We start from the raw sequence: 8,350 nt of genomic DNA on the forward strand, positions 1-8,350 counted from the left end.
GACGATGAGAGTCTTTTTATATGCTGCCAAGAAGGCTTCTGGTTTCACACTTCACCCCACATAGGTGACTAATGACCCTCAGCCTTTCGTTGTCTTCCTCTGATGCATTGATAGCCAGGAGAAACAGCCATCCAATTCCAAAGTCCTTATATAATTATGTCCCTTGAAACTCTCAAATGACCCTCCAGTGTATCCCCTTCCACTGGTCTTCTATCTGGTGGAGTTTTAACAATTACACCACAACCACTTGCCAAGGGTCAAAACCCACACAGCAAGCCGGTCTTCATTGTAAGCTAGCTGTTGGGTGAAACAGCTCCAAAATCCCATCTGCTTCACATGATATCTGCTGGTACTAACTACAATAAATTGGGTTCCCTGTGAAACAGACTCTGAGATTTAATGCAGGAAGTTTATTTGGGAGTGCTATAGGAACAGAATTGCCAGATAAAATGCAGGATGGCCAGATAAGTTTGAATTTCAGATAAACAACAAATAATGCAATATTTGGGACATGCTTATATTAAAAATTATTCTTGTTTCTCTGAAATTCAAATTTAACTGGGTATTCTGTATTTATATATGCTAAATCTGGCAACTCTATCTAGGTAACAGCACCTATGAGAGGTGTGGAAAGCAGGATTGTGAAGGGGGAGAAGTTGAACTATGAAGCAGTTGCAAGAGAGGCTTCAGCTGATTCTATAGGGAGGTCTAGAGATCAGAGATCCCCTTGAGGGCTCTCTGTCTTGAGGAAGGGGGTCAAGACTTTATCTCTCCACATCAACCAGCCATCAGATGCAGGCTGCCCCATGGCAGGGGACCTGATCTCGGGTGAGGTAGCTCTCTTTGACTGAAGGCAATTCTCAGGGAGGTACTCAGCTAGGAGCCTTCATCTGCCAATACCTCCAGCAGATTGGGGAATGAGTTCCTCGTCCTGAAGGGGGGATCCAGGTGCAGCCACTGCAGCAGTACACCTACTGAATCAGAATCTGCGTTTTAACAAGATCTTCAGGTGATATTTATGCACAATAAAGTTTGAGAAGCATTAGTTTAAGTTCTCAAACTTCTGTGTGTATTAGAACCACCTGGAGGGCTTGTTAAACCACAGCTTGCTGGGCCCCACACCTGGAGTTTCTGATTCTGTAGATCTAGAGTGAAACCCGAGAATTTGCATTTTTCACAAGTTCCCAGGTCATACCGAGCTGCTGCTGGTTTACAGATGACACTTGAAGAACCGCTGGTTTAAAAAGTACAGACATCTAATATCTTATATACCTAGAGAAAGGTGAATATTACAGCTGGTTTAGCTCCTCTAAGACGCCATCAAGGATACAGGCTCTTTCTTTCTGCTCTGCCATCATTAGCATAGTGGCACTTGTCTTCATGCTGATCACTTTCTGGCTTCACAATGGCTGTTGTATTTCCACTTATCACATCCATGGTCAAGGGATGAGGGAAGGAAACAGGGGAGCACTAGATGTGATCTGTTTCTTTTATGAGGAGACAAAAGTTTTTTTGAAAGTCCCTCACTCCTGCAGACTTTTTTAAAATTTCATAAATCCATATTGTTTTAATTACTTTGGTGACATTTGTGATATATCTGTGGAGGAGCCGATTGATACAGAGGGCAAGACCATTCCAAGTCTTCCCTAAGAATACTACAAAAACCCAACAAACAAAAAATACCCTTCACAACTGTCATTCATTCCTAGGAAAGGAAATGAGATAAATCCAATCCCAAGCAGATATTTATCAATTTCAGTAAAGGTGCCAAAATCTGACTAAGCTCTCCACTAACTGTATTTCTCTGAAAACAAACAAAACATGTCTCAATGGCTTTTTAAAAAAGAATTTATTTTTTTAGAGCAGTTTTAGGTTCACAGCAAAATTGAAAGGAAGATGCAGGGATTTCCCATACCCTCTGTCCCTACACATGCATAGCTTCCTCCATTATCAGCATCCCCCATCAGAGTGGTATATTTGCAACAAATGATGAACCTACACTGACACATCATAATCACCAAAAGCCCACAGTTTACCTTAGGATTCACTCTTGGGGTTGCACATTCTATGGGTTTGGACAAATGTATAATGATATGTAGCCATCATTATAGTATCACACAAAGTAGTTTCACTGCCCTAAAAATCTTCTGTGCTCTGCTTCAATGGCTTTTTAAAAAAATTATTTGCTTAGGGTTTTTTCCCCCTAGTTTTTTTTTTCTTTAAGGGAACTAAGTTTGCAGACTTTTTTTACATCTCATTGTCCAGAACAGGGTACATGACCAATCTAGTTGCAAGGGAGGCTGGGAAGATGACTCTAGTCCTCTAAACTTTATAGTAGGAGGTGGTAAATGAGAAGAGAGTTGAGAATGGCTACTGAGTTAACCATAAATATTTTATCTTAAGCTATGGAGGTAATCAAAACCAGAAAATGTTAAAAGGAAGTTATTTGTGGAGAGTGAGACTGTGTGTGGAGAGGGGAGGGCTGGGAAACTGGCTTTTCATAGTAAGATCTTCTATACAATTTAATTTGTTACCACATCTGTGTATTACTTTAATTTGAAAATCCATAACTCCACTATTTTTCTCATATTCCACTTCAGCAAAGCTTCTTGGCTCAACCTTCAAAAGATTTCTAGAATCTACTATGTCTCGTCATCTTCATTGCCACCATCATTGCCACTTCCACCCTTGCCCCACTACAATTCATGCTCAACACAGCAGTCAGTGCTCCTTTAAAAATCTCTCTCCTGTGTACAACATGATGACTATAGCTAACAATACTATTTTGTATATTTGAAAATTGCTCAGAGCGTAGATACCAAAAGTTCTCATCACAAGGAAAAAAATTTTTGTAATTGTGAGTTGATGAATGTTAACTAAACTTACTGTAGTAATCATTTTGCAATATATACATATATCAAATCATTATGTTGTACACCTAAAACATACAAAGTTATATGCCGATTATATCTCAATAAAAGTGAAAATTAAATAAGGAAAAATTAATCTAATAGAAAAATAGACTAAGAATATGTAAATAACCAAGATATATATGAAAAGATGCCCAGCTAAACTCATAATTAAAGAAATATAATGTCAAGGAGAAAAAAATTTCTCTCTCTCCTATGCTCAAAACCCTCCAATTGCTTTCCCATCTCACTTAAGGTAAAAATCAAAATCTTTGTAGCAGCCTACAAGCTCCTACATGATCTTCCAACCTCATCTTCTTCTCTCCCTTGTTCGTTACACTCCAATCACACTGCACACCTTAATGTTCCTTAAACACATAATGCATGTTCCCAACGCAGAATCTTGATATTTGCTATTTTCTTTACCTGGAGCATCCTCCAAATATCCACCTACCTGGCTTGATCCCCCACATCCTTCCTGTCTTTATTCAAATAATACCTTCTCAATAAAGCCTTACTGACCTCTCTATTCAATCCTACAACATGCTACCTCCACTGGTGGTACTTCCTGTCCCCGGTCTCCTGCCCTATTTTTATTAACAGCATGTATCATCATCTTATATACAGTCATGCACCACATAATGACGTTTCAGTTAACGATGGACTGCGCTGTGACAGTAGTCCCATAAGATTAGTACCACATACACTAGGTGTGTAGTAGGCTATACTATCTAGGTTTGTGTAAGGACACTCTATGATGTTCGCACAACAAGGAAATCGCCTAACGATGCGTTTCTCAGAATGTATCCCCGTCGTTAAGGGATGCATGACTGTACTATGTATTTTATGTATTTATGATCTGCCTCTGTCTCTAGTATGTAAGCTCATGGATGCAGGAATTTTTATCTATTTTGTGCGCTGCTATATCCCCAGAGCCTAAAACAGTGCCTGGTACATAGTGGGCCCACATTAAATGTGAGGAAATGCAAAACTCAAAGAGAAAGAGAGAAAGAGAGAGAGATTGATTTATTTTAAGGAATTGGCTCATGTGACCATGGGGGCTGACAAGTCTGAAATTTGCAGAGCAAGCTGGCAGGCTGGAAACTCAGGTAAGGGTTGATTTGGTGTCTTGAGTCCAAAGTCCAAAGGGCAGCAGGCTGGAAACTCAGGCAGGGTTTCTATGTTGCAGTCTTAAGGAAAACTGTTTCTTCTTCAAGAAATCTCAGTCTTTGCTCTTAAGGTCTTCAACTGATTAGATGGGGCCCACACACATTATGGAGGGTGATCTGCTTTATTCAAATATCAACCACATCTAAAAAATACCTTCACAGCAACATCTAGACTGGTGTTTGACCAAACAACTGGGTACCATAGCCTAGCCAAGTTGACACATAAAATTAACCATTACAGCACAAAAAAGAAAAAAAATTAATTAAAAGCTACAAAATCCCTATTCTTGAGGGGTAGCAGGAAAGACAGGTAGGAAATACAGAAGAATGAGGCAAATGCTATACTACAGAGGCAGAGAAGAAAGATCTGTGGAAGGGTAGAGTTTTTGGTGAGAGTGAGCTGGGAAGACTTTGTGAGGAAGTGGTCTTTGAGTTGAGTCTTGTGGGATACACAGAATTTTGATAGGAGGAAAGGGCATTTCAGACTAAGGAAACACAGAGGCCTGAAAATGCTTGGCACATTTAGTAAATAGCCATGAATCATCTTCAGGAAGCCAATCATTGCTACCGTGGCATCCACCTCCTAAACATTCAATTCAATGAAGGCAACATTACGATGCCTTAATTTGTTCATTATATTTATTTTCACATGTATAAATCTTGTTTCCCCATTCTTGAAAGCAGGCAGGGACCATATATTATACTTCTTTTTTATCCCTCATAATTCTCAGCTCATAGAAAGTATTTCAAATTGTACCTAACTAAAGTACATGACTATGGTTGACTTGCCTATCTACCTTAGAAGGGTCTTATCTTCTGGTATCAATTTTTTTTTTTTTTGAGAAACCACCCTTCCCCTCACTAAGTGTGTGTAGTAGTTTAAGTGGATTTGATCCCTCCTCCAGGACCAAGAGTGGGCAAATGATCCAGCCTTGTCCTCTCTCTCTTGGGAACATCCAAAGCCTGGATGTTGAGCTTTTCCTATGAATATATGAGCTACCCCAATAAATTTCTTTCTTGCTTAATTTGGCCAGAGAACCCTAACTAGTACAGTCTTGTTATTCAGATCAGACCATATAACAAAATACTAATGCGTACATGGTAGCAACTAAATTTGTCCAAGAAGAAACAAACAGTCTAATCTTAGATTGTCAATTGAGGCATAGCATACAAAGTTATTCATTCATAGAATTTATTATTGAGCTTATATTATGCAACTGATTGCATTGCGTTAGGTGCTGGGGAGATACAAATACGAAAAAGAGGTAGTCTTCGCTGGCAGGAGCTTCTAATCTAGTAGGTAAGAAAAAAGATGCCCCTAAATAAAATAATTTATTAATTATAGGGGCAGGCTCTTTTAAGATCGGGCTCTTTCTGCTGCAAGTAGCAGCAACCAATTCACACTGCCTTAAGCAATAAAGGGGATTTTATTGGCTCGTGCAACTAGGAAAGATGCAATACATTGAGGGACTCAAAATTGTTGGGTTCTCTCTCTCTCTCTCTCTCTCTCTCACACACACACACACACACACACACACACACACCCCAAGGCACTTTTTAATAGTTGCCAGTTTTTTGACCCAGAGAAAAGAGAGAACTTCTTTTTCCTCACTTCTACAAATGTTGATCCCAGGGAAAGACTCTGATTGGTCTGCTTTGGTCACATGTTCCCATCCCCCACCAATCTTTAAGGCCAAAGCAGTAGGGTGTTATGATCACCAATGCTGGGTATATGTTACCCCTTGTCCAGTGTAATGGGGTACTGTGATTGATATCTACACCAGAATTACACGGAGAGGAAAAGAGATGGAGGTAGATCCCGTTATTGGAGATAGTGGAAAGGGGTGCTGGGCAGACAAAACGAATGTCCATTACAAGTGCCAGGAAAGTGACTTAAAGCACTTAGGAGTTTAGAGCAGGAAGAGAGAGTTCACTTCTAGGGTGCTCAGTGAAGGATTCCTGGCAGAGGGACCTTTGACCTGAGCATTAAAAGGTAGGATTTTATGAGGCGGAGATGGTAAGGAGGTTTAGGTGAAGGAAGGGTTGTGAAAAAAGGCATTGCAAGAAAGCACAGGGCTGGTTTGGGATGTTTTCCAGAGGGTTCAGATAGCAACTGTAGGAAATAAGTATAGTGGGGTTCAACCTTGAGTCTAAATGGCTCAACTTAGGAGTCTCATGAGTTGGGACCTGCCAGGAATCTGTTTATATGAGAGATTGAGCAGTCTCTTGGGAAAAAATTACACAAACTCTGCCTAATAACCATATTATGAGGAGTCAGGAGAGGTGGGAGTTTAATTTTTTATAATTGCTTATTTTTAACAAGATATTCTTAATTGAAAAAGAGGCATGTATTCTAACAGTTCAAAGAGGTAGTCAATGAAAAATGCTTCTCCCTCCCATCCCACTCTCCTAGTGAGGGAGGGAGTGATTTTGAGTTCATCCTCATGGCCACTGTTCACATTAGGTCTTCCAGCCCAGACCATGGGCCCACATTTATGTGCCAGGTAGAGAGAGGGGCCCAAAGTGAAAAGTGGAAGATCTATGTTCACTAAAATCTCTGAAAGAATCTGGGGAGACAAGATGGTCATAGGGACAGTTTGGGTGCCATGGTATCAGAGTGTAGCTCAAAGGGTGAGAATGTCTTCTGCCTACCTGGGTAGGGACCCCAGAGCCTCCACTAGGAGGGCTCGGGGAGGCAGAATGAAGCTTTGACACGTCAAAGCTTCCAGCTCACCAGTGGCTTGAATAGTGCAGGTCCAGACCTGAGGCTCTGGTGACACTAGCACCAATGACTTCTTTTTTTTTATTTTTTTTCCCCCAAAGCCCAGTAGATAGTTGTATGTCATAGTTGCACATCCTTCTAGTTGCTGTACGTGGGACGTGGCCTCAGCATGGCCGGACAAGCAGTGCGTCGGTGCACGCCCGGGATCCAAATCCGGGCTGCCAGCAGCGGAGCGTGCGTGCTTAACTGCTAAGCCACAGGGCCGGCCCAGCACCAATGACTTCTAAGCAGGGAGAGCAATACTACTAGGTGGAAGCAAGTGAAGGCAGCTCAGGGGCATGGCATCTGTGGAATTCCTCATCCTCAATGGTGTACAGTGACATCAGAAGGTGTCATCATAGTGTGCTGGTTGAGAGCTTGGCTTTTGGAGTTAGTATCCCTAGGCTTTCTCCTGGCATTGCCACTTACTAGTTCCTACTGGTGTACCTACTCCATACGGGGTTGTGAGGATTTGCTCAGATAACATATGTGAACAGTATGACCCAGTGTCTGACATATAACATTATATTAGTTCCAGGTCTTCAACATAATGATTCAATATTTGTATACACTGCAAAATGATCAGTCTTGAGTGTTATTATTCTTATTAAGATGCTCATCAGGATGTGGAGACCTCAGCAGTCAACCTCGGTGAAAAACAATATAGCCTAAAAAAACGGAAAGAAGCCTCAGAAATAACAGGGGTCTTTGCAGCAGTGGGGATAGGGCTGAGCTAGGAGAATCTTGTTTATTTTTGTGAGGGTGAGTCCACTGTTTTTATTCTCAGGTGTCTGAGTCTTCAGGAGACGTGAGTTATTCAGGCCAGAGAGGAGGGAGGCTAGAACTGACAATAGAGTTTGAATGCGTAGCTGAGAAGTTTGGATTTCATTCAAGAGGTTATGAAGAACAATGAAAGAGAACTGTCTTAAGATTAATCCAGAGCTCTGTACAAAGAAGTGCCAAAAAGAGAAGCTCCAAGAGAGACAGACAAATTAAAAGATTATTACCATAGACTGTGTGAGAAGACATAAGGAGCTGAAATAGGACGGTAGGTAGCATTGCGAATGGAAATGAAGGGAGAGATGTGAAAGAAACGCTTGGCGACAGAACTATCCCAGGATATATAAAGCATCTGCTTGCCCAAGTCTTTAACATGTTCCAGTTCAAATCCTAAAGTTTTAGAGACTATGCAAACCAGCACCTTCCCATATGCAATCCAACAATCTATTGGATTTTTTTTCATCGTTTGCATATATTGTTTTAAACAAACATTTTTTCCAGATCAAACTTCTTTTATTGAATACCACATTAAATGATGATTCTCTGGCACAGATATCTTAACTGATTTCCTTTTCCCAGATCATTTTACATTTGTAGATTTTAAACGATTTTACCATCTACTGACCCATTATAAATCAAATATATTATTAATAAATTTTACAGTAAGTGGCAAATATATTTAACAAATCATCATTATTTCTGTACTATTGCTAACAAATGTCCATTTCTAA

This window comes from Diceros bicornis, chromosome 18 (assembly GCF_020826845.1).
Source record: "Diceros bicornis minor isolate mBicDic1 chromosome 18, mDicBic1.mat.cur, whole genome shotgun sequence".
Taxonomy (NCBI): domain Eukaryota; kingdom Metazoa; phylum Chordata; class Mammalia; order Perissodactyla; family Rhinocerotidae; genus Diceros; species Diceros bicornis.